Raw genomic sequence first — 26,417 nt, 5'->3', positions numbered from 1 at the left:
TGTGTGTGGGAGAGTTGATTCTGTTTGTCTTCTAGATCGTGGGCAGCCGTGAGAATCTTCCTCCAGCTGTCTTGGAGTGTAATTGACCAAAGGCCCTGGCTTTTGTATTCTGAAATTCATCTCTGGGTTTGTGCTCAAGGCCACACTTCGCAGCCAATGACTGGTGGAGACAATGGATACCGGTAGGTGGATCCCAAGGAGAATTGGGAATGTAGGACTCACGATGATCCTCCTTAGACTGCAGGCTGGGAGGCTAGGGTGATTGCTTCCCTCTTTACTTCACTGGGATCTGGTGTGCATAAAGCAAGCTCTCTCCTTTTTCCATTTAATCCCACAGCCATTTCTCCTAAGAAATCCTTTCATGGCTTTTCCTGTCTCGGCGCCTGCTTCTTGGAGGACCCCACTTGGACTACGTCTTCCTTCCCTTCCCTGTCCTCCGTAGGGGAGAGACTCTGCAAAGGCAAAGACAGGGATCATAGGAACACAGCCTTCACTCCACTGAGCGCCCGCCCGCCCCCCATCATCCCCGCCCTTGGGATTACTCAGGTTTCTCTCCTAAACCCCGCAGCTTCTCAAACTCAAACGTCCGAATTCTCCTGCACCCTCGGGTCTCCATTCGGGCGTCACCTCCATCTCTCTCTCTCTCGCCTGCCCAACGAGACTTGGGATACCTCCTGCCACCGTTCTCGGTGGTACCCGAGGAAACATCTTCTCCATTATCAGCTCTCCTGGGGAAGGAACTGGAGCTTACTCGAGCTTCGAAGGCAGGCAGAGCGCCTAGCTCCGAGTAGGCGCCCACTCAGAGTTTGTGAGTTCTGGGTGTTCGTTAGTTGGCGCGTCCCAAAGAAAGCCCCGGAGGCGACGGTCGGGGCCGGGCGGCAGGGGATCGGCGCGGGCCGGGGTGAGGGGAAGAACGGGGCTGGGGAGGGGCCGGGGCGGAGTGGAGGGCTGGGCGGCGGGCGGGGAGGGAGGCGGGCCGAGCGGCCGGGGAGGAGGTGCGGCCGCTCTCGCCGCCACAGGCGCTGCGTGCAGGGCGAGGGTCGGCCGTTGCCGCGTCGGCCCAGGAGGACCGGGGCACCCCAGCAACTTCTCGCCCCCCCCCCGCGCAGTCGGCATCCCCGCGGGGCCCCGCGCTGGGGGCGCGGCGGGAACAGCGGTGTGGCTGGCAGGGCGGTAGGCGCGCAGGGCCGGGCGCTCGAGCTAAGGTAAGGGGCGGCGGGCGGGCGGAGCGGGCGGCGGCGGGCGCGCCCCGGGCCCCATTCCCCGCGCGGGGCTCCCGGCGGCCCCCTCCCGCCGTCCCACCTCCCCTCCGCTTTGTTTCCCGGCGCCGGCCTCCCTCTTCCCCGGGAGGGAGCTGGTGGGGGTCGTGGAGAGCAGAGCCAGACGCGGACCTCGCGACGGCGGCAGCGCGCTGGGCGCTTCCACTTTCCCGGTGCAGCCGGCCCGGCGGCGGCACCACTTGCCAGAACTCTCTTCCACGAGGTGCCTCGGGCAGCGCGAGCACGCCGGGCGCACTCCCGACCCGGCCGGCCCGGGCCTCGCGTGTCAGCGTGTGGCTGAGCCGAGCCGTCGTGGGGGCCGGGAGCGGAGCCCGGGGAGGGGCCTGGAGAGCAGATCGCGGCCGGCGGCGGCTCAACTTTCAGAGGCGCGCGCGGCCCCCGCGAAGCCCTCGGGCGCTGCGGGCGGTGGGAGCCCCGGCGCGGCGGGGAGGACGAGGCGGGGGTGGGGGGGGAGACGAGTCCCGCCGCGGCCGCCCCGCCCGCCCCGCCGACCGTCCCCGACGGGCCCTGCTCCTGGGGGGGGGGCCGAGGTGCCAAGTTTCTGGGAAAGCCGACACATTGTGTCCCAAATGGATCATATTTACCAAAACCAGTTAAGGAAGAAAAGAGTCCTTTCTTCCCACAGTTGACTGCTGACAGCCGCCGTAAAGGTATGGAGTAAGATTGCACAGGGTAGTTTATCTTTAAGAAACGGTGAAACTTAATATTGATGGGCTTCTGCCCCTTATGTTTAAAATAGCAAAATGGGGTAACTTTATTTAATTGGGGAGAGGGGGCAGAGAGGAGGCTGCTTGGCTCTGGAGAGAATTCTATTTATGGGGAGATTTTTCTGCGTCGCCTTCTGCGTGTCTCTGTAAGAGGCAGCCTGGTTTCCCTCGAAATCTTCTAGGCAGACTTGGGTCCTGATAAGACGTTTATTTTCTACGTGGTGAAGGTCTTGGGGTTCTCATCTTGTGGTTGTTCACCCATTCAACCTCGTGTTCTCAAATGTGGCTGACATAATTATTTTAATGGTTAGCACCTGGCTATCTCCATTGCCCTCTCCAATAGTTTAAGCTGGGGTGTCTCTAGAAGTTTTTAAAATAAGTGTTACAAGTTTCTTACAGGTGCAGACCATATGCTATAAATATTTCAGAGCTAGGCTCTGAATAAAAAGTGTCAATTACTGGGCTTATAATTTGAGCATAACCAATAGAACTTGTGTATATACACATTTAAAGATGTTTCCTGATATTCTTTAAGGTTTTTAAATTCTAAAAATGAAATATCAAACAAAATTGGTGCAGTTCTAAAAGCAAATTTGTTTTCTGTTGGATTTTGCCTGCTTGGCTTATAGGACTTGTTGCTTTAGGGTATCAGAGATCTTTGTGATTGGCAAATGTAAAAAGAAAAATATGGTTAGGTATAATTGAGGAAGAGTTTATTTTCAGTGGCAAAACAAGCCCCTAGTGATCTCAGAATCAGGTTTCCACACCTTAACATGTCATGCCATATAAGATGCTTCATAATCTGGCTCCTGCCTGCCTTTTCAGTCTTGTCCGGGCACAGTTCACAGAGTACCCCCCCCCCCCATCTCCTTACACACATGCATTACACCCTGCCAGACACATCGTACTACTTCCAAGTTGTCATTTCTAGACCACTATCTGGAATGAATGAACATTCCGCTTACACTATTCTTACTCCCATTTCCATCTGCTGTTTACCCACACATCCTTCATGTGTCAGTCAAATGCCTTCTCCAGGAAGCCTTTTCTTCCCTGTTATTCCTAGGCATTTAAGCTCCTTCTCTTATAGTAGGCAGTGCCCCTACTAGAACATGATTTTTTAAAAACACACCTAGCTATGCTACCTTGTACAGTTCTGCAGGTTGTTCACTGCACAAGGTTATCCTGTCCAGTGGACAAGTAGAGGTAGAAATCCAGTTTGCACCCCACTTACCAAACCCTTGGTGCGCTCGTCTCCACTGGGACAGGGCATCTCTTGTAATTCATCCAAAAACACAGTATGGGCTAGTGATGACCCTGCTTCAGCCTCTCTGCACTGCTGTACTCAGCACCCATCCCAGAGGCTGACAGAGCAGGAGCTCAATTAAGGTTCCTGGAATGAGTGAGTAAAGAAAGGATTACTTCTATAGGACTCTAGAAAATTCTGAAACAAGTGTTTGGGGGAAGATTTCTCATATAAGTCAGCATATAGGAATGTGCTTCAGTTCGCTCTATCTTATGCCTGGCTGTTCAGGGTGATTCTTAAACAGATGTCTTCTACTTGATTATAGGGAAGAATCTGGGAGTATGAATTTATAGGTGGGCATCAGAGATGTGTGCCAACATGTAATGGGCCTCCTTAGCTACTTTTAAGGCACTAAGGCTTACACGTCTAGTCATGGTTTGCTGAGAGAAGGGTGCAAGAATCTTGAAAGTAAGGCCATAAAGAGCTTTTCTTACATTAACATGTATTAATAAATTGAGCTGAAGTGCCATTTCATATAAGAACTTAAGTCATCCTAAAAATTACAAAATTTTATAAAATTGTGGTATAAAATAATACTTGTAAATGTCAAAAGTACTTGTTGATTGTATGGAATCCTGGAATCTCTAGAATTCATAGCACAGCATAACTTTAAAGATAATATGGGCCAATTTTTCTATTTTATAGGTAAGGAACTCTAGTACCAGGGACTTGTCTAAGGTCCCAGAGCTTATGTAGGAGCATAGCCAGGATGAGCTCTCAGATTTTCTGGCTCTTCATTCGTTGCTATGTTTATTCAGGTACTGGCGTTCTGTACCTTCCACTGTTGGCCTCCGTTGGAAAACCTTGTACAGTATAATTATAATTTCTCAGGGAAAGGGAAGATTCCCAGCACCAAACACAGTGCCTGGTATCGAATTGGCATGTGATAAATAATTTGCTGAATGAAGGCGTGAATGAATGAGCCAGTTGATAGTTGAATTATTCGATATAGCACAAACCAAAGTCCTTTGAGTCCGTTACAGTGGCATTTGGCCTATGTGTTTGTATTCCATAATTGCAATAAAATAACACTTTCTGTTGGATAAACTTCGTGGAAGAGATGGGTAGGAATGGTTTTCTATAAACAGTGCCAGAGCTCCTGACAAGGCATCATAGAAAAACTCAGGATTTGGAATCAGTAGATCTTGCCAAGAACTAGCCTTGATTCTGGGGCCTTAAACATCACCAGCCTGTTTCTTCATGTAACCTCATAAGTCTCAGAGTTATTAGAAGGGTCAAATGAGCTCACATGTGTGAAAATACTTTGCACACTTTGGAACACTGAAGAGTAACGAGAGAATCTGTGGCAGGAAGTGCCTACAGGGCACTGTGCTAGGCTCTGTGTAAGCATGGTCCCATTTATGCCTCCAAAGGGAGCACCAAGTTTCTCCATTTGTGGAATGAGGAAGAAACCGAAGCCTACTCTGCCTCTCAACATAGAACAGGCATTTAGTGAGCCCGTAAGTTGCATTAAGTACCTTAAATCTTTGAAGTAAGGGAACTTCCAGTAGAGAAGAAAGGCAGTTGACATTGTGATTGAAGAATCACCTCTTAGGCAGAAGAGATTTGCATGGTAGACCACGCCCCTCGTAGGCTGTGGATTTAGGAAGGCAGGGCTGGTGGAAGAAAGAGCAGGTGTAATAAGGCGGAGGCTGAAAGGCAGTGGCTTAGAGGGCTGGGGACTGGCCAGGAGGTTTCCGAAACTAGACGGTGAAATGGGCTTGGTGAGTGACAGAGTGTGGAGGGCAGGGAGGATTGTGCCCAGTTACGGATGTTCACTGATCTCGGCGACATAGGAGGAGAAGGTTGGGGACCTGTGGGGGCCCCCTCACCCAAGTTCACCTAGTAATGCAGCCACACAGCTGAGATCGGACCCACCTCTGTCTGCTTCCACGTTCCCCTTTCATCCTGTCAGCCGTTGGCATGTCTGTAATTGTAAGCGAATCAAGGATTTTAATCACAACCTAGAATTTGAAGGCTTTTGTTTTTATGACTGGGTTCGGAATTTTGAGAAAGAACGAGAAGTCCCCAGCCTGAAGCCCTCCCACAAACTGGGGGTGGTGGAATCAGGCTGGTGGCCTGACAGGGTTCCCCGCCAGGGGTGTGTGGTGTGTTTCCTGTCTTGGATTTCGCCTGCCCTGGGATCTAGCCCGATCCTCCCCAGGCATTCCATCCAGCTGGAAGTGGGTCTGCTTTGTTTCCATTTATGAGGTTTGTAGATTGAGTAACAGAATCTGGACTGCAGCTTTCATTGTGTTTTCATGGTGTTGCGTTACAAGGTTTCTTTTAAATTCATGGTTAGATTTCAGACTGTGTCTCTTGGAGGTAGTTCTTTAGGAGTTCCCGTTACTGATTCCTTTGCATTGGGAACAAGATGCAGAACTGGAATTTTGAAGGTTCTCTTCTCATTAGTGGTTTGGGAAATGGCTTAGTGAATAAGCTTGCAAATCTTCCCTTAAACTGGTAAAAGGTATGGATTCCCATTACCTTTAAAGTGTACTGATGGGTTTTAAGGCAGTATTTTGTTATTTTAAAATTCAAAGTGGTTTTAAAAAAATTTTAAATTCTGGTATGGTTAACATACAGTGTTGCTAGTTTCAGGCGTGATTCAGCAATTCTCTGTGGTACTCAGAGCTTGTCATGATGAATGTACTTTCAGTGCCCCTCCATCTATTTCACCCACTCACTCCGCACCTCCCCTCTGGTGACCATCGGTTTTCAAAGTGGTTTTTGTCTAGTAAAGAGGTTTTTATGCCTCAGGGTTTTCGTCTCTAAAAGGAGGGTGATAGCAGTGCATTCCTCATAGAAGATTGTTTTGAGAATTGAGAAACTAATGAATTAATTTACATAATGTGCTTAGAACCTTGCTGGCCACAGTGAAAGAGTTCTGGAAGTGTTCATTCCCCCCTCCTTGTATGTGCCATGTAGTTATCTCAAATTGTGTAAAATCAGGATGTTCAGCAGGACAGAGCTGTGGGGTGGTGTGGCCAAGTACAGGACCGACTCCTTCGTTTTTCCATTTCTTTGCACACCATTCCCTTTGATGCTTCTTCCCTGTTTGGCGAACTCCTTGTTGCCTTCATCCATTGAGACTCTGCTGAGCCTTCCTTTGGAGTGTCTGCCTCTCTTGGGTTTCCAGGCATTTCATTAGCATGAGGTCTGTATCGGTTGGTTGTTGCATTCGTCGTGGGATATTTAGTTGTTGGGGATTTCTCCATCACACAGGGAGCACTGGGCCTGCTCTCTGTACCCCTTCCAGGTTCCGCATGGTGTGCAGCGGACGCTCTGAGGTGGTGTTGATGGTGTGTGAAGTGGTCATTGAAAGGGTTTTTAAAGGTGATACCATGATTTTAAAGTCGAGTGACCCTTTGCCAGATAGCTGACTCTTTAAATGGACTTTATCAATAACAAAGTGCTAAAAATGTTGCTCTATCTTTTCCTACGCGTGGGGTGGTAGCAATGTCATTATACTGAGTATTAATGGATCTAGGTTTTGGTCTGGAATACGTTTGGCAACTCCCCTAAACATAGGAGGGGCTTAGATTTCTCAGGAAGAAAATGAAATTGTGTTCGAGTGGTTCATCTAATGTCTTCTGGTAGCTGAGACATCAAGTCCTTCTCATCCGTTTTGCTCTTCTGGCCTCACACTAGGGTGGTAGTTGATAGGATAATAGTCCTGTTTATCCTTACCACTCTGGATAACCATGAAGCTGGTTTAAAATGGATATTTTTGTACTCTCAAAAGAAGGCATTTGTATATAGGAACAGAAACTGAGGAAGAACCACATCTGGAATACATTAAAATGAATTAAGTTATCATTTGTGTTGGTGGCGTTTGAAACGTCTGGGATTAATATTTACTGTATGTAGACATGAAACCTTGATGAATGTTTGCTAAATCAAAAACTGAAATATTTTCCCATTTAACCGTTCCATTTTGAACTTTCCCTCTGGAGAAACATAATGACTATGAAACCATAGTTCTCTGTATTAACTCTCCCTTCACAGCTGTCTGATGAACCTCTTGTTGAGAAGGGCACTGATGCCATGTGGGCAAATAACTTCATTTTACATAAGACTCGAAATCAGAAACACTCTGACTGGATCCACTCATTATATACACATCCAGCCCCACCAGCAGCTTGCTTCTTCTCATTTTCTCCTGCAGCAGAATTTTGTTGTTTTATCTGGAGAGTGCACAGCCCTCTCAGCTCAGTCCTCCTCCTGCAGCTCTCCCTGATACTTTCCTACCCCCTTATTTTCTCTTGAAAAGCATACTCTATCCTCTGAACTCTTAGGGTCCATCTGCTAAATGGCGGTCTTGCCCACATAGAGGTTGTATGTATGTCCGTGTTCTGCCCCTCTCAGTTGGATTCCTTATTAACTATTTAGAAGTGATCATCTGCTATTTGTGTTGTTTGGGGACCCATATTACTTTTTTCAGTACTTCATTTTTCTCCATTCTGATGGGCAACAGAGGATGAACTATTTGAAAGATACTTGTATGTGTTTAATTGAATTGTTCTTGGTATTTATCCAGACAGTCAGCATACCATATTGACAAATGATTGGAGCTGTGGGTTTTGGATAGATTTAAGAGCCTGGGTTTTGGGCAGTTTTGCCAAAAATAGGTGTGTGATCTTGAACAAAACACGACCTCCTCCCCGCATTTCCATTTCTTAATTTGCAACGTTGGTGGCCAGGGGAATCACATTGGACTAAATGACTTTTCAGCTATAAAACTCAATGCTTCTATGCAGAATTGAATACAAGAAAACAAAAGAAAAAATGTTATGAGAATTTAAAAGTAGCGTATTTGTTCTCTACTGTTATGCTCACTGGCGTTGGAACATTACTGGAGGACTGCTAGCCATCACCCAACACTAGGAAGGAGGGCAGGGCTGGGAGCATGTTGAGTCTCGGTAAATCCAGAAGGAGTAATGAGACATTGCTAGGAGGTAGTTATCTGTGGTCTTGGGGGCTGTGGATAATGTGAATGTCAAGGTCTCCGGAACTGGGTGTAGGGGAATTCCGTTTTGAACTAGAAGGAGGGGTGGGGAAGAACCTGAGATAAGATCAGTGCCTTCGTGGAGGTGGTGAAGGTGGCGTTCTGAAGAGCAGGGTGGCTATAGAATATGTATAAACACAGTAGCCATGTGGAGTACGTGTATAACAAAGTAGCCACGGCGGGCCCCAGGTGGAGCTACTATGAAAGTGTGGTAAAATGATGGCATTGCTGAGCCTTAATGGGATGGATTGTGAGGATGACCAGTCAGAAGAGGATTTAGGAAGCGGTCAGGTCTTGTTAGCTTCTCTTACAGGTGGAGAAATTGAGGCCAGCGATGGCAGTTCTCAAACTTGAATTTGCCTATCAGTTTGGAAGTTAAAATTAACTTTATTTTTTTTTCTTTTATTCTTTTATTTTTTTAATTTAAATTCAATTAGCTAACATAGTACATCATTAATGTCAGATGTAGGGTTCAATAACTTATCAGTTGTGTATGACACCCAGGGCTCATCACATCACGTGCCCTCCTTCATGCCCATCACCCAATACTTTGCAGATGAAAATGCAGATTCCTGGAACTTAGCCTGAGATGATGATTCTGGAGATCTGGCGTGCATTTTATCAAGCACATCAGGTGTTGCTGGGGGCTGTAGTTGAGAAACACTCCCCTTTGGGGGACATTTGCTCTGTAGGACACTCAGCCTGGAGAGGAGGTGGGGGTGTGCCCGTGGAACCCAAGCACCCTTTCCTGTGTCTCTCCCCTGCATGGTGCCTGTCTGAAGGGGCTTGTCTAGTATTGGGAGGGCTAACCGTGTTAGTTAATTTGCCAGAGGGGGCAAGAGACTTGGAGGTTATCCACCTACAAATGCAGTAGTTTTCCTTATTTTCTGACTTACCTGTGATTTGTAGCGTGATGGGCACTATTTTTTACAAAGAAACATTGGGGGTTGCCTGGGTGGCTTAGGTGGGTTGAGCATGGGACTCTTGAGTTCAGCTTTGGTCATGATCTCCAGGTCCTGAGATCGAGGATCGAGCCCCTCTTCAGCCCGTGCTCAGCAGGGAGTCTGCTTGGGATTCTCTTTCCCTCTTCCCCTACTCCTTTACGTGCGCACATGCTCTCTCTCTAAATAAAAGTCTTAAAAGAAACATGTGGTCTTTGAAGAAAAGATTTGTTAAGTATATTAATTATATCAATAGTGAAAACTAGAGAAAATTTCAGTGTATTTAGGAACACCTATTTTGTAATAACTGTTAATGAAAAAGCATTTCTATCTTCAATAAAGATCATTTCCTAAGAAACAGTAATAGGCAGCATTTTGCTTAGTTCTATTTCAGGTTTCCATGTAATTGGGATTTTAAAATTACCTGTCTAAAAACTGGGAGATGTCACTAAATCTGACTGTAATAAGTTCCACCTTGGCCACTAGTCTAAATGTGTGAGGAAATTGAGTCCAGGATGGTTGACATCGCCGGAGTCTTGGTGTGTATTGAGAATGTCATTGCAGTATGGCATTTTCTGAAAAGCTGTCACAGAAACTAAATTTTGATGGCTTGATAAATCTCATTAGTTAGAGAATTGACTAAAACTTGAATGGTGTATACACAGCTGGCAGCCAATACTTGGAATTTTCAGCAGATCAGTAAATGAGTAGTTCTGAAAATGGATGGGCACATACCCATTTTATTGTCAACGCTAAGTAATACCTCAGAATTTTTGTGTTGTCTAAAGGAAAATCTTTAAAGATTTATAGAATGCATTAGGAATTCTTGAATAATTTTAGTACATTTATATTTCTGTGTGCAGAAGATATGACAGACTTTTAAAAATGATACAAGAGGATTTATATTCACATACACATTAAAAATGTCTCAAATCACAAACCGTGCGGCATTACTTTAAGAGTTGTCATGTGTCAGCATTTTATTTATTTATTTATTTATTTATTTATTTATTTATAGAGAGGTGAAGAGAGAGGTGGGGGAGGGGCAGAGGGGGAGAGAGAGAGAATCCCAAGCAGGCTGCATGCCCAGCCTGGATGCAGAACTTGATCCCACAACTCTGAGATTATGACCACAGCTGAAATCAAGAGTCGGATGCTTAACTGACTGAGCCACCTAGGTGCCACTCAGTAAGTATTTTAGAACAGAATGACCTTCAGAAATCTTGTAATTCAACCCATTTCTCAGAAGAGAAGCTTGAGGTTTGAGGGAAGTTAAATGACCTGCTTTACTCCTCTGTCATATGAAGTTAGTGGCAAGCAGAGCTAGGCCTACATCCCAGGATTATCTATTCGAGACTTTTTTTTTTTTTTTTCCTCTGCTTAACAATTAGGAGGACCTGTTACGAGGACTGCATCAGAGAACCAGGAAATGTTTTAGATTTTCTGTGGGAATGGAAATGAAACCTCCAACTTTTTAGAATCAGCAAAGGCAGTAACAGCTTCTTAGCTTGTGTGCTTTAGAGGTTGTCCAAAGGAATGCACACCTTTACCTGGGATGGCCTACAACCGGAGCTTATTAGGTTGTTTAAAGCAGATTGTGTCATCTGCACAAAGATAGACTTTTTCCTAATAATTTGTGAGTAGGGAATTTGAGGATACCATATACATTATTTGAGCTGAAAAGAATTTTAGAAGCAATCTAGTTCATTTCCACCCCCCCCTTTTAAAAGATTTTTTTTTTTAAAGTAATCTCTACACCCAAAATGGGGTTTGAACTCACAACCCTGAGATCAAAAGTTGCATGCTTTCCCGACTTAGCCAGATGGGCACTGCTAATACACCCCTTTATTTTGTGTAAGAAGATACATGGCTTTGTCTTGCCTTTATGTTGATAAATAGCTGTGATGTTTTTGTTAACTGTTTTAAAAAGCAACAACTGATACTTTAAATTCTATCAACCCCTACTAATTATTGTGGTCTGAAGTATGGTTTTCACGTTTTGTGTCTTTGCTATTGAAGTATTTTGTAGGTTTTTGCAGATAAGCAAACAGTAGGAGTTTGTGTGGGGAGGGGGTAGGGGAATGTTGATAAGAGATGAGGAGGGCTTTGCCTATCAAATCTTCATTATTGCAATGCATCCCTTTATACTAATCTGAAGTGAATAAATGAGCAGAGGCTATGGCAATATTAATGTTCTTTGTGAGCCAATTGTACTATTCACATTAGTCAATTCAGGAAATTAGCTAAAAGCTTCTCCCTCTTGTCACTCCTCCCCCAAGCCTCTCCACTTTGGTATATACTGTATTTACTTTTCAAGATGAAAGTTCACCAACCGAATGCTTAATAGGAACTAGTTTGAAAGATTTTATTTCATAAAGAAAAAAATGACCAAGGGTTTGAATAGTATGATTCTCATGGTGTTTCCTAACTTCAGATGTTCAAGCTTTATGTTGTAATTTCTCATTTGGCACTCTTGAAAGTTGTTAAAATAGCATGAAATTGAAATGTAGCTCACAACAGCTACTCTGCCTAGTGCCTCTTGTATGTTTATTTTGCAGAAGGTCAGCAAATTCACCTGTGTAGATGATGGATTTCTACCTCAAACCTTACAAACAGTGAGTCCTGGTGGAATTAAATCACCTCAGGCTGGGGATGAGAAATAGTTGTGTTTCTACTTATTTTCAGGTATCTGAACTAGGTTTTTCTAGAAGGAGCTGTCTCATAGTTTAATAATCTTTTAGCTGTCTTTTTGGTGCTATTCTTAGATATTATTGGTCATTGACAGTCTAGGGTACCATGATTCTGGTTTTCTGAAAATGTTTCTTAGAGCACTTTTGAAGTTTAATTTCTTTCTTTCTTTTTTTAATATTTATTTGAGAGAGCAAGAGAGAGTGAGCGCAGGTGCGGTGCGGGGCAGAGGGAGAGGGAGAGAATCTCAAGCAGATTCCCTGCTGAGCATGGAGCCTGACATGGGACTCAATCCCGCAACCCCAAGATCATAACCTGAGCCGAAACCAAGAGTCAGACGCTTGACCAGCTGAGCCACCCAGGTGCCCCATCGAGCTTTAATTTCTGAAATATTAGTGAATCCTGCCCTCTTGAATTATTCTTTGAAAACATACTTTTATTTGACCCTTTGGGATGTGGATGTTCCTATTGTGAGAAAAGAAAAAAATTCATGGACTGCGTGATACTTGTGTTTGAATACCTCCTCGTGATGTCTTTACTTTTTCAGTGGGTGAATCTGCAGTTAGGTTCAGTATTTTGGGGGCGGTTGCTTCATGTGTGCTTCTAGTGGAGATGTGGGATCAGAATAGGAAGAGGAAGAGAATAATGGAAAGAATGGGATTTGCTCCAGAACAGAGACTCTCAAACTTCAGGGCATCCCAATCACTTGGAGTGTCTGTTAAAACACAGATGGCTGGAACCCACCCTCCCACCCTCCCCCTTCTGATTAGGATCTGGGACTGGCCTGAGAATTTTCATTTCTAAAGTTTCCAAGAGATACTGCTTCTGTTGGTCCTAACCACCTTTGGAGGACTGCTGCTGTGGAGGTCCAGTGCTGGTCTGCACTGAATGGGGTTGTAGATCCAGAGACAGCATTCAGCTTCTCTGGGTTTTCTGTTTTCCTATTTGTGAAATGTACAATATTACTGGTTTTTCACACCTTTGAAATCAGTGGACTCTTTTGTTCCAAACTACATCTTTTGTGAATCTCCAAAATACAAAAGAGATAAAGTGGAATTATGTGAGTTACAGCAGGGGGAGAGGACAAAAGGATTCATGTGTCCTTTTGGCTTTCTTACTCCCCTGAGATGGGGATGGGAAAGTCCCTGGGGCCCTTCCGCAGAACTGACCGTAGTCACGAATCCATGGAAGAGAATTTCTAAGGCCCAAGCATTGGTACCTTTCTCTCTGATTCTGTATGCTCTTGGCGCTGTAGAGGGCTACTTAAAAAGTTGGAAGAATCTGGGGCGCCTGGGTGGCTCAGTCGTTAAGCATCTGCCTTCAGCTTGGATCATGATCCCAGGGTCCTGGGATCGAGCCCTGCATCGGGCTCCCTGCTTGGTGGGAAGCCTGCTTCTCCCTCTCCCACTCCTCCTGCTTGTATTCCTGCTCTCGCTAGCTCTCTCTCTGTCAAATAAATAAATAAATAAAATCTTAAAAAAAAAAAGTTGGAAGAATCTGATTTGTGCTTTTTAATATAAGAAACTGTGTTTGGGATACGTAAATAGGTAGGAAGTAAATGAGTTTGAGACTTTCATGGTAACAGAAGATTTCCAGCTCATTTCAGGTAGAAATGGGGAAATTAGTAGAAAGGAAAGGGGGAGGGGATGATTTGGGTAACAGGGATGTGCCTTCCTGCCTTGTGTTTAGCCAGTATGTGTAATTGAATTCATATAATTTAAACTGTTCTTGTAAATCTGATGGTCAAGCCTGAAATTGCATTTCCTACTCTTGACTGGAATCTTTGCTGGAAAATAGGTGAGAGGGAGAGCAGTAGTACTAATGTTTCAATAAAAGAAATGAAAGATCTCATAGGTCCCAAGAGTCCAAAGAGGATGTCTGCCTACTGCTCTTGGTTCCTTTTGTCGTTCACTTTATGGAAACCCTAAAATCAGCCTTAAGGTAAATTGTGACTTAGTTTAAACTTGATTTTGGTACTCAATGTTTGGAAACCCTTATTCTCACTCTTTTTCCTTATCTCACTGTCATTATCAGAAAAGATCTACAAAATAAGTATCCATAAATATGGAATGATTTCTGTGGTCTGTTACATGAAGACCTTCAGGGGCAGAAAACTATACAGTATGCAGCCTTTTGAACAAAACAGTGTTTTTCAGACTGTCACGGGCAGTGACATCAGTTTAGTGGGTCAGGTTGTTTTCTTTCAAGTTTTCAAGTTTTTTTTTTTTTTAATTCTAGGGATAGAGTTGTTTTTTTTTTTTAATTCCAGTGGCTTTCTGACTTTTCTTTTTTGACCATTACCCATATTAAGACACATGAGGTAGAATAACAAAGCATAATATGGAATAGAAAGTATCTAAGTCTATTGCATGTAGTAAGGATAACTAGGACTTGAAACTTTCTAGTTTAATATAAATATATACATACATATGTGTGTATGTGCATATGTGTGTGTATTGTACATGGTATATTAGGGTTCTATAGAGTATATTAGGATGCTATATGTACCCTAAGTATCCAAGAAGGGTTTTATTTTTTGTGGATTTTTATAATTTTATGTTTTTCAAATTTTTATTTAAATTTTAGTTAGTATACAGTATAATACTGGTTTCAGGAGTGGAATTCAGTGATTCATCACTTCCATATAACACCCAGTGCCCATCACAGTAAGTGCTCTCCTTAATCCCCATCTCCCCTCTAGCCCATCCCTGGCCCACCTCCCTTTGTCAACCCTTAGTTTGTTCTCTGTTGTTAAGGGTCTCTTATGGTTTGCTTCCCTCTCTTCTTTTTTTCCTTCCTTTCCCCTATATTCGTCTGTTTTGTTTCTTAAATTCCAAATATGAGTGAAATATGGTATTTGTCTTTCTCTGATTGACTTATTTTGCTTAGCATAATACCCTCTAGTTCCATCCAGATTGTTGCAAATGGCAAGATTTCATTCTTTTTGATGGCTGAGTGATGTTCCATTGTATATATGTACCACATTAGATTTCATTTATTTGACAGAGAGAGAGCACAAGTAGGTGGAGCGACAGGCCAAGGGAGAGGGAGAAGCAGGTTCCCTGCTGAGCAGGGAGCCTGACACAGGGCTCCATCCCAGGACCCTGGGATTATGACCTGAGCCAAAGGCAGATGCTTAACCGACTGAGCCACCCAGGAGCCCCATGTACTGCATCTTCTTTATCCATTCATCAGTTGATGGACATTTGGGCCCTTTCCATGATTTGGCTATTGTTGATAATGCTACTATATCAAAAGAGTTTTATTATAAGGAAGTGACTCACATGATCTTGGAGGCTGGTAAATCCAAAATCTGCAGTGTGGGCAGACAGCCTGGAGACCCAGGAGAGCCGATGGTGCAGATAAAGTCTGATAAAGTTGTCTTGTTCAGGCAGGTCTTTTAAAAAAATTTTTTTTTGAAGTTTTTATTTTAATCACTGGGTGCTCATCACAAGTGCACTCCTTAATCCCCATCCCCTATTTCCCCCATCTCCCCCACCCACTTCCCCTTGTAACCATCAGTTTGATCTCTATAGTTAGGAATCTGTTTTGGTTTGTCTGTCTCTCTCTCTTTTTTTTCCCTTTTGGTTATTTCTTAAATTCTACATATGAGTGAAATCATATGGTATTTGTCTTTCTCTGACTGACTTATTTCTCTTAGCATGATACTTTCTAACTCCATCCATGTCGTTGCAAATGGAAAGATTTCATTCTTTTTTATGGCTGAATACTATCCCATTGTATATCTATACCACATCATCTTGATCCATTCATCAGTTGATGGACACTTGGGCTGCTTCCATATCTTGGCTATTGTACATAATGCTGCTATAAACATAGGGGTGCATGTATCCCTTTGATTTAGTGTTTTTGTATTCTTTGGGTAAATACCCAGTAGTGCAATTGTTGGATTGTAGGGTAGTTCTATTTTTCACTTTTTGGGGAACCTCCACACTCTTTTCCAGAGTAGCTGCACCAGTTTGCAAGAGGGTTCCTTTTTCTCCACATCCTCAGCAATAATTGTTGTTTCTCGTGTTGTTGATTTTAGCCACTGAAAGTTATGTGGTGATATCTCATTATGGTTTTAATTTTCATTTCCTTGATAAGTGATGATGAGCATCTTTTCACATGTCTATATGTCTCTGGAGGAAAGACTGTGTCTTCTGCCCATTTTTAAATTGAATTATTTTTCGGGTGTTGAGTTTTATAAGTTCTTTATATATTTTGGTTACTAACTCTTTATTGAATACATCATTTGCAAATATCTTCTCCCATTCCATAAGTTGCCTTTTAGTTTTGTTGATTGTTTCCTTCGCTATGCAGAAGCTTTTTATCTTGACGTGGTCTGAACAGTTTATTTTTGCTTTCATTTCCCTTGCCTCAGGGGACCTGTCTAGAAAAAAGTTGCTATGGCTGATGTCAAATAAATTAATTTTTTAGGATTTTTATGGTTTCAGGTCTCACATTTAGGTCTTTAATCCATTTTGAATTTATTTTTTGTGTATGGTGTAATAAAGTGGTCCAGTTTCATTCTTTTCATGTTGCTGTCCAGTTTTCCCAATACCATTTCTTGAAGAGACATTCTTTTTCCCATTGGATATTCTTTCCTGCTTTGTCAAAGATTAATTGACCATATAATTGTGGGTTTATTTCTGGGTTTTCTATTCTGTTCCATTGATCTGTGTCTGTTTTTGTGCCAGTACCATACTGTTTTGATCAGTACAGCTGTTTTTTTTTTTTTTTTTAAGATTTTATTTCTTGAGAGAGAGAGCTGGACCAAGGGGGGTAGGGAGTGGCAGAGGGAGAGGGAGAAGCAGACTCCCCGCTGAGCAGAGAGCCTGACGTGGGACTCGATCCCAAGACCCTGAGATCATGACCTGAGCCGAAGGCAGACACTTAACCGACTGAGCCACGCAGGTGCCCCAGATCAGTACAGCTTTGTAATACAACTTGAAGTCTGGAATTGTGATGCCTCCAGCTTTTTCTTTTTCAAGATTACTTTGGATATCTGGGGTCTTTTGTGGATCTATACTTACTTTAGAATTGTTCTAGCTTGGTGAAAAATACTGTTGGTATTTTGATGGGGATTGCTACTTGCTATGGGTAGTATGGACGTTTTAACAATATCTGACCTTCTATTCCATGAGCATGGAATATCTTTCCATTTGTGTCATCATCTACACTTCCATTTGTGTCATCTACACTTCCATTTGTGTCATCTACACTTCCATCACTGTTTTATAGTTGTCAGCGTACAGGTCTTTCACCTCTTTGGTTAGGTTGATTCCTAGGTATCTTACTGTTTTTGGTGCAACTGTAAGTGGGATTGTTTTCTTAATTTCTCTTTCTGCTGCTTCATTATTAATGTATAGAAATGCACCAGATTCCTGTACATTGATTTTGTATCCTGCAACTTTACTGAATTCATTTATCAGTTTCAGCAGTTTTTTGGTGGAGTCTTTCAGGTTTTCTATATATTGTATCATGTCATCTGCAAATAGTGACAGTTTTACTTCTTTCTTGCCAATCTGGATGCCTTTTATTTCTTGTCTGATTACTGTGGCTAAGATTTTCAGTACTATGTTGAATAAAAGTGGTGAGAGTGGACATCCTTGTCTTGTTCCTGACCTTAGGGAAAAGCTCTCAGTTCTTCACCACTGAGGGTGATGTTTGCTGTGGGTTTTTCATGTATGGCCTTTATTGAGGTATGTTCCCTCTAAACCTACTTTGTTGAGAGTTTTTATCATGAATGGATGTTGTATTTGTCAAATGCTTTTTCTGCATCTGTTGAGGTGATCATATGGTTCTTATTTCTCTTATTGATGTGATGTTCGACATTGAGTTGCCAATATTGAACCACCCTTGCAACCCAGAAACAAATCCCACTTGATTGTGGTGAATGATTTTTTTTTTTAATATATTGTTGGATTTGTTTTGTTAGTATTTTGTTGAGTATTTTTGTGTCTCTGTTCATAAGAGATATTGGCTTGTAGTTCTCTTTTTTTGTGGTGCCTATATCTGGTTTGGTATAAGGGTAATTCTGTCCTCATGGAGTGAATTTGGAAGTTTTCCTTTTTCTTCTATTTTTCAGGTAGGTCTTTTCTGTTCAGGAATTCCATTGATTGGATGAGGCCTACTCACATGAAGGGCAGCCTGTTTTATTCCAAGTTTATGGATTTAAATGCTAATCTCATCCCCAAAACATCCTTTAAGTTGACAAAATAATCAACCCATATAGGTATATTAAGTTTTAAGGTAAAATATGTCTTAAATTTATGCATATATATATATATATATGGATGTATTTATATATAGGGTTACATATGGATATATATTTACACTGAGCTATGTGTGTATATCTGTACACATGTGTGTGTGTATACATATTAATGAATGCTATAGATAGGTAGATGCCATGAAGTATCTCTGAAGGATTCACAAAACATGTCAGAGCCTTAGCTAGGGCAGAAGTTCTCAGTCTGGGGAACGGGTTCTTAATCACCTTGGGAGCTTTTCTGAAATATGTATGTCTGTGTCAGGCCTTTCTTACACTTTTGTGCCTTTCCTTCAAGAATGACTTTTATTTTATTTTATTTTATTTTATTTTTTAAAGATTTTATTCATTTACGACAGAGAGAGACACAGCGAGAGAGGGAACACAAGCAGGGGCAGAGGGAGAGGGAGAAGCAGGCTTCCCGCGGAGCAGGGAGCCCGACGCGGGGCTCGATCCCAGGACCCTGGGATCATGACCTGAGCCGAAGGCAGACGGTTAACGACTGAGCCACCCAGGCGCCCCAAGAATGACTTTTATTTTAAAGATTTTATTTATTTATTTGACAGACAGCGAGAGAGGGAACACAAGCAGGGGGAGTGGGAGAGGGAGAACCGGGCTTCCCGCTGAGCAGGGAGCCCGATGCGGGGCTCGATCCCAGGACCCTGGGATCATGACCTGAGCCGAAGGCAGACGCTTAACGACTGAGCCACCCAGGCACCCCAAGAATGACTTTTAAAATGGCGGGGGAGACGTGGGTAGAAAGTAGCAAAATATTTTCTGAAAAAGCTTGGCAGGACTGAAGAGAAGACTGCAGCTCTGAGGGTGGGTTTTAGGCATCAGCCAGCAGATGGGTGGTGGTGGGTCCTTGGGGGCAGTGGGCCTTGCTGAGGTCCCTAGGAATTCCCCCTTGCTCCTTTAGTGAGTGCGGTACCTGAGGCTCCTGGAAGTTAACAGACAGTCACTGATGTTTGCTTGTCCTTAGCTATGTGGAAACCACTGCTGCCTTGCCCACTCTCTGCACTTTAAAGACCCAGGCGCTAATGTTCGTGCTAAGTGACGGAGAATATATATGGTGGTCATGCCTACAGTTTGTATCAGCCGGTGCCATATACTCGTGGCATGCACCGTCTTTAAAGTTTTATAATTGTGTTATTACAACAGGTCTTTTATTTTTATTTATTTTTTTAAGTGGGTTGTTGAGGAAGATAGATGTTGTAGGATGCTTGCCTTTATTTATTTATTTTTTTTAAGATTTTATTTATTTGACACACAGAGAGAGAGAGAACGTGCACAAGCAGGGGGAGCTGCAGAGGCAGAGGGAGAAGCAGGCTCCCCGCTGAGCAGGGAGCCCGATGCGGGGCTCGATCCTAGGACTTTGGGATCATGACCTGAGCTGAAGGCAGATGCTTAACGACTGAGCCACCCAGGCGCCCCTACAACAGGTCTTTTAAAACGTTACAGACCTACCCTTTGAATTACAGGTCACCAGTTTTGTTCTGGTTGGTTTCCCTGGAGGTGAGGGCCTTGGGGAGACCTGGGAGCTATTGCTATGTATATACATAAATTAATAGGCTCCTCCTCTTCTTAAGCCTGGGAAGTAGATTAAAAAAAAAAAAAAATGAAAGACCAGTTCTCTTCAGGCCTTATTAACGTTGAGTGAGCCCTCTATGGCACAGAGTGATGTTAAAAAATGACTCCTTAAATATGTTAGGTAGCCACTCAATTTGTAAAACATAATTGTCATTTTAAGGGGCGGGGATGCTGTCCTGGAATTGACGTTAGTTAGGAAACTTTGGGACTGGTAACTACTTAGTCTGTGCTTGATCTTTTGAATTAGAAGCTCTCTCCCTTGGACTTGACCTCAGCTGCTGTCTTCCTGAGTATCTCCCTTCATTCAAATGAACTGAATTGAGATTGTGTGGCTTCTCAGATTTTTCTTATATTAAGATAATTGGGTATGAAATACTGATTTTGAACAGCACAGTTACTTGAGCCACTGTTAGTACTGAACCGTGAAATGGCTTGTCCCAGGGCATACTTCCTTCAGTCATATTGACCTGTTTTTCTCCTCAGGTGTGTGTCTGACAGTGACCTTGTGACTAGTATATAAACATGCACTAAGCATAGTTTTAGTTCCTCTGGGATTGTCTTAAGTTTTTATACCTTATCTGGCTCTCAGAAATCCATTTAATTACAGCTATTTTAGTATTTGTCCAAGTCACTAAAACCAGTGAACTCTCCATGGGGGAGACAGTAAACTTTTGATGGGCATACCAGTCAAAATGGAATTCTGCAAACACACACTTCTTCAGGATTATTCTTATAAATGCATAGAGAAGTTGGCAGCCTTTTGATACTTTTGGAGAGATTCTGGTGGGTACCAAATGGTGCATAGCTACTGTCTGCTTGAGAAATGTTAAGAGGCTCAGCTTTTCTGAATGTGTGTTTTGGCTTTTTGAGATAGCTTCTATACAGGAAGGACCTTCTTTTAAAACCAAATGTAGACTCTGGACTTTCTCCAAGAGAAGTATTATAAATATATCAAAGCTGATACTGTGCTGAATTCTCTTATAGAAAGAAAAAAAAAGGAGTGGTTAATAAAATGTAGTGTTTGAGTAGAGCTCAAATTCAAAGAGAATATCTTCCGTTCTGGCCAGTTTATTACAAACCTTTTATGACAAAGTTCTGATTCCCTCTACCCCCTCCCTCCATTGTTCTGTTCCATTTTATACTGTATATCTCTCCACAGTTCTCATCATTTTTTTTTTTTTGCTATGAGAGTTTACTGAGAAAAAAATGGGGTTCACAGAGTATGAAGAGAAAGACAATCCTTACATATATTGTTTTATCCTCCTCTTGAGCTTTTGACTGAATGTAGTTTTGCAAAAAACCCTATTTTTTCTACCTCTATGCTGAGTGGGTGGGTGGGCTTGTTAAAAGCAAAAGCAAACCCACCAACTAAACCCTTTAAGTCATGATTCTGTCATACATGATGATATTTCATAGAATTAGCCACAGGACAATTTGTGATGCTATCGCAGAAATACATATCTACCCACCCCACCTTAAAATCTTACTCTGCACCGTTCGGAGCCCCTGAACTATTCAAACCTTTAAAAAACCAGGAGAGACTTTAGAGTCATTCCAGATTCACTTTAGAGGACAGGTGAGAGAAATGACTTGCTCCCCATCTCCTCCCAGGTAAGTGTGGGCATCAGGCTGTGGTTCCTGAGTTTCCTCCCTCCTTTCTTGCTCTTCACCCCTTGCTGGGCTGGAGTCCCCCGGCTTTCTCAGCCCTAATGAGAAGGCTCTCGTGGCACCTGCAGTGCAGGTGGGGCTTGGACGCAGCAGCTAGTTAGATCACCTGTGTCACAGAAGGTGCGCCCGCTGCAGGTGATCTGGCGAGTATAAACCGCCTCTCTGCCTGTTACGTGATTGTCGTTCTATAAATCCCCACATTCAGAGTCTGGCATAGAGTCTTGTCTCTTTTGCTTTGAAATTTTGCTTTAAAGAACTGCACTTTGGAAATGACATGATGCTGCGAAAGGTTGCGGGGATCCAGGGAAGAGGGGAAAGGCAGGGTTACTGACTCACTGAGTCTCCCTTGTGCATCAGGCACTGTGCTAGTCCTCTCACATCGCTCTTAAAATGAATGCTCCCCTCCACGACGTGAAAAGGATTTTGGGAATCCATATTGTAGCTGAGGGTATTGTGAGGCATACAGCTGGGACTGGATCCCAGTTTGTCTGACTTCATATCCTTCCTCCAGGTTCGTTCTTGAGAGGGGGCAGGGTGGAGAGCATGTGTGTGTTTTACAAGCCAGATGGAATCCTGAAGAGCGGCTCAGCTCTGACAGCTATTTAAATTATCTGTGACACCGCATCCCGCCATTAGAATGGGTGATGGATTGTTGACAGCTCCCATCAGAAGAGCCTGAAGCCCTGGTTGGTGGAGCGGCACTCACAGTCTTTCCAAAGTGTGAAGCGTGATCGAAACTTGGATTCTAATCATTACTGTGAGGCTAGAAAACATTTAAGATACTGTTAGGCGGGCTTTTTTTTTTTTTTTAAACAACTTAGGTGGAGCAGATCATTATTCTGTTTGCTTGGACAAAAAAATGCAGGATCTTGTCCACATACCAGAGTTCAGAAAATGTATTTTGATTTATCTCATGCTATTCATATTCATTTTCCATGTGTATTGACTTTTGCCCTTGAAAATCTATTTCTTCATCCCTTGTCTCCCTTCATGGGTGTAGGTTTCATCTCTCTAGCTGGTATGTGTACTTTTTTTTTTTTTTATGTGAGAGAGAGAGCCAGTGAGAGAGAGAACATGCACTCGCGTGCTTCCTGAGAGCAGGGGGAGGGGGTAGAGTGGCAGAGGAAGAGAGAGAATGACCTGAGCTGAAATTAAGAGTCGGAAGCTCAATGTACTGAGCCACCCAGGCGCCCCTGGTATGTATACTCTTTAAGGTCGCTGAGCTTATCTCTTATTTATTGTCCTTCCTCAATTACTCAGGACAAAGTTTAACTCAGGCATCAAGTAAATGCTTATTAAGTCATTTTCATTGTTTTTCAAATGACTAATTTGAATTATTATGCCAAATAGTTTTCGAGCTTTATCTCTTCAAGTTTTACTTAGTAAGTTTTGTTCAGTTCGCCCTAGCGATTTTTTTTTTCTATTATAACGTGACAGAGTCCTCTTGCTGAGTTAATGCCATTTGGTTATGACTGATTCATGGACTCTATCAGGAGACAGAAGTGACTGTGAAACTCTTCTCCGCCATTTGTATAAATGGAGGATGATTTTGAGTAGGGTGGTTTTTCTGTTCTTCCATCTTCGGATTTTGGTCATTTTGGAGTATACACTACACCCTATTGTAGTTTCTCGTCAGTTTATCTTCTGTGATTCATTTACTTACCCAGTTTATTTTATCTGACAGTTTTCCTCTTTAAAGCTAAGAAAGAGAGAGACCTTTCCTCCGCAGGGCCAGAGTGGTAGGGGGAATTCCAGGAAGCATTCTGTTTACCTTCTCTGTCCTTCTCGAAGTTTTCTCTCCCTATCAGAGAAGAATCTCCTCATGGCTCCAGCAACCGGACATGCCTGTGTGGAGTTTGGGGTCGGAGGGAGTTGCCCACTGAAAGACTGGAAGGTAGATTGGAACAGAGCTTGGAAGATCTTACCGGTGTGGTTGAGGGTGTTTGGGCTCAACGTCACCTGCCACTGGGGAGGTGTGGGAGGGTGGCCCTGATGGGGGGGGGGGTGTGTGTGTGTGTGTGTGTGCTGGAGCGGGGGGTGCGAGCAGGCCGTTGCGGGAGGAACCTGCGCCCGAAGGACAGGAGAGGGGGCGGAGAACTGCCCAGACCGGGCGGCTGGCCGCCTCTGGGCAGCGCGTAGGGAAGAGGAGAACAGGACACTGGCTGCGCAAGTCTGGGTGCCCATGTTATAGACATGGCGGTGGCGGAGATGCAGAGCGAGGCAAGGAGAGTTTGGATCCGGGCCTACTGATGTCTGAGGTGTCAGCAGTCTCTGTGAGAAATGTCCCACGAGCAGTTAGAAGTCTGGAGCCCCACAGAGAGGTCTTGGCTGGGTATGTAGGTTTGGATTCCGCCCCTAGCAATGATGACCAAAACCCTGCGAAGGGATGGTCTTGTCTGAGAAGAGCAAGTGAGGAGAGGAGAAAGGGACAGGGACACCTTGTTGTCTGCTTAATTTCTGGGGGTAAAATGAGACTAGCAAACAGAGGAAGGGAGTTCACCTCTTGAATCCACAGAGCAGGGGGGAGGTGAGGGTGAGTTTGTAAACGTTGTTCATCAGCCTGTCAGACTGGTAAGAATGTAAGAAGGGACAGTATCTCCCGCTGGCAGGAATGCTGGGAAAAGGCAGTCTTCCAGAAATGCTGGTGGGAATAGTCACTGCCGGAAGAGTTCTGGCAGAGTCTATTACAATTTAAAATGCACGTAGCCTTTGACCCCGGGGTTCCTCTCCTGGCACTTTATCCCATAGAAATAAAAGCAGCTGTATGTAATTTGTTTGTACAAGAATACTTAGTGCAGCATTGTTTGTAGTGACCAAGAACTGGAAAGTAAGTGGGTGCTTTCAGCAGGGGAACAGCTGGGTAGAACGTGGCAGGGCCATGCTTTGGATTTCCATCCCTCCTGACCTGGAAGGGTTCCCACGAGAAATGAAGAGGCCAAGAACCATGTATAATATGATCTCGTTTTTGTGGACTCTAGGATCCTAAAAGGCAGTCTTGTGTGTATGTTCATAGTGCTTGGAAGGAGGGAGGTTAGCACTATGGGAGGAGGTGGGTGGGAGATAAATAATAAAAAAGACTGCCTGCAAAATGGAAAAGGACTTGTGTGTAGATGTCCGTATAGACAGATGGTGGAAGGGTGTTAGAGGTGAGTGTCTCAGGGTGTGGAGATGTAGCTGAGTTTTTACTTTTTTTTCCATGACTTTTCTGTGTTGGTTGCAAATCAGTGAGCAGAGGCCATTGGATTTAGAGTTTAGAAATCATCGGAAAGCATTCCAAAAGCATTTGGGAATGGAAGCCCCATTTGTCATGGTCAGGAATAGTGACAGAGTACAGATAATTGAAAAGTAAGAAAAGAAGTAAAGTAAAAGAAAGTAAAGAGATTTTGAAGGAGTTATCTTTGGCGGCCAAAGAGAGAAACAGAAAGGCACAGGGCAGAGGCAAGACTTAACTTGGTGCAGGGTTAAAAAGGCAAGTGGGAAGCGTGGGAAGGAGATGGGTGCGTTGGAGGTGGAGAGGCTAAGCTGCAGATGCCCTGGGGGGGTGGGGGTGGGCTGGACGCGGGGCTCATCCAGGTCTGGAGCCCCCAGTGGGTGGCCTGGGAGGTGAGAGCCTCCTGTCTTCTGAGATGGGCACGTGGGCCAGTCAAGAGACAGAAAGATTTTGAGGTTTGGACAGAAGTTGAGGGAATGTACTTTTAAAGTAATATGGGAGGCAGGATTATAGGCTGACTGTTACGGGCTTTAGGGTGGCAGGAGCTACTTGGGTAAGTGCAACAAGTTTGGAACAGCCTCTGTGTAGATGATGGAGAATTGAGAACACGTCGGGAAAAAGTAGGAAGCAGCAGAGGTTCAAGTTAGAGAACTGGAAGGCCTAGTGGCCACCTCTACGATTCAGTGACACTTGAAGGCAAACTGCAGGGGGACTGGCTAGTCCAGGAGTGGGGGTGGAAAGATGGGACCCTCAGAATTGACTGCCAGCGGGGACAAATACCGTTTATTCAAGGAAAGGAAGGGGACAAGAGGCTTCGGATGGGTAATGACATCATTGTGGAACTGATAGAGGGAGATAGGCAGGTCAGAGGGCCCCTCAGAAAGGGACTGAGGGGGCCAGGACCCATCGAGGGACATGGACGGGCAGATGAAATGGAATCCAGAGGGTTGCCGTCCCTGGGGGGTCTGAGGTCTTGGGGGTAGAGCAGTAGCTTGTTGGATCGGTGTTTCATACTTCATGTTTTCTGTCCTAGAACATTACCGACTTCCTTTTGTCCAAATTCAGCTGAACTTTAAGCCCTCTCTTTAGGATTTCTCATGAAGTCGTTGCTTTTGCTTAGTTGGTTTAGCCGCTACCCCTCACCCCCCCCCCCCCCCGCCCCGAGCATCTTATATGGTTTGTCTGTAGACCTGTATGTCCACATCGGTAGCCACAAACCACGTGCGCCTGTTGAGCACTTGAAATGTGGCCAGTGCCACTAAAGGGTGCCGGAAGTGCGAAACACATGCTGGGTTCTGAAGACTTCGAGTGAAAAACTAATGTAAACTACCTTATTCATAACTGTGTACATGGGAGGATAATAACTTGGATATTAAAATTAATCTCACCTGTTTCTTTTTACCTTTTTATTTTTTTTTAAAAAAGATTTTATTTATTTGAGAGAGAGAGAGAGAGAGAGCAAGCATGAGAAGGGTGAGGGGCAGAGGGAGAAGCAGGCTCTTCGCTGAGGAGGGAGCGCAACGTGGGGCTCGATCCCGGGACCCTGGGATCATGACCTGCGCTGAAGGCAGACGTTTAACTGGCTGAGCCACCCAGGCACCTCTCTTTTTACCTTTCTAAATATAGTTACTAGAAAATTTAAGTTACGTGGCTCCCACTTTATTTCAGTTGGGTAGCACTGCTCTAGACCTTTGGTGCACTTTCTCTCTGCTGGATGCCTTCCCAGTGTCTGTCCACTTAGCCA

General features: G+C 44.0%; 1 protein-coding gene across 2 annotated transcripts in view; it reads left to right on the top strand.

Annotated features, from left to right (window-relative positions):
• Positions 1-536: 536 nt before the first annotated feature.
• TIAM2 (TIAM Rac1 associated GEF 2) overlaps positions 537-26,417 on the top strand; it is a 226,013-nt gene continuing 200,132 nt past the window's right edge. Inside the window, exon 1 of one of the 2 annotated variants that reach the window (XM_032407593.1) lies at positions 537-808. The gene's annotated coding sequence lies outside the window, so the exon portion shown is untranslated. Of the gene's footprint in view, positions 809-1,008; positions 1,206-26,417 lie in introns of those variants that run through there. The other variant, XM_032407595.1, reaches the window with a different exon arrangement.

This window comes from Phoca vitulina, unplaced genomic scaffold, assembly GCF_004348235.1.
Source record: "Phoca vitulina isolate PV1807 unplaced genomic scaffold, GSC_HSeal_1.0 scaffold9, whole genome shotgun sequence".
Classification (NCBI taxonomy): Eukaryota; Metazoa; Chordata; class Mammalia; order Carnivora; family Phocidae; genus Phoca; species Phoca vitulina.
The sequence above is the reverse complement of the archived record's forward strand: the minus strand, read 5'-3'. Positions and strand labels throughout refer to the sequence as shown.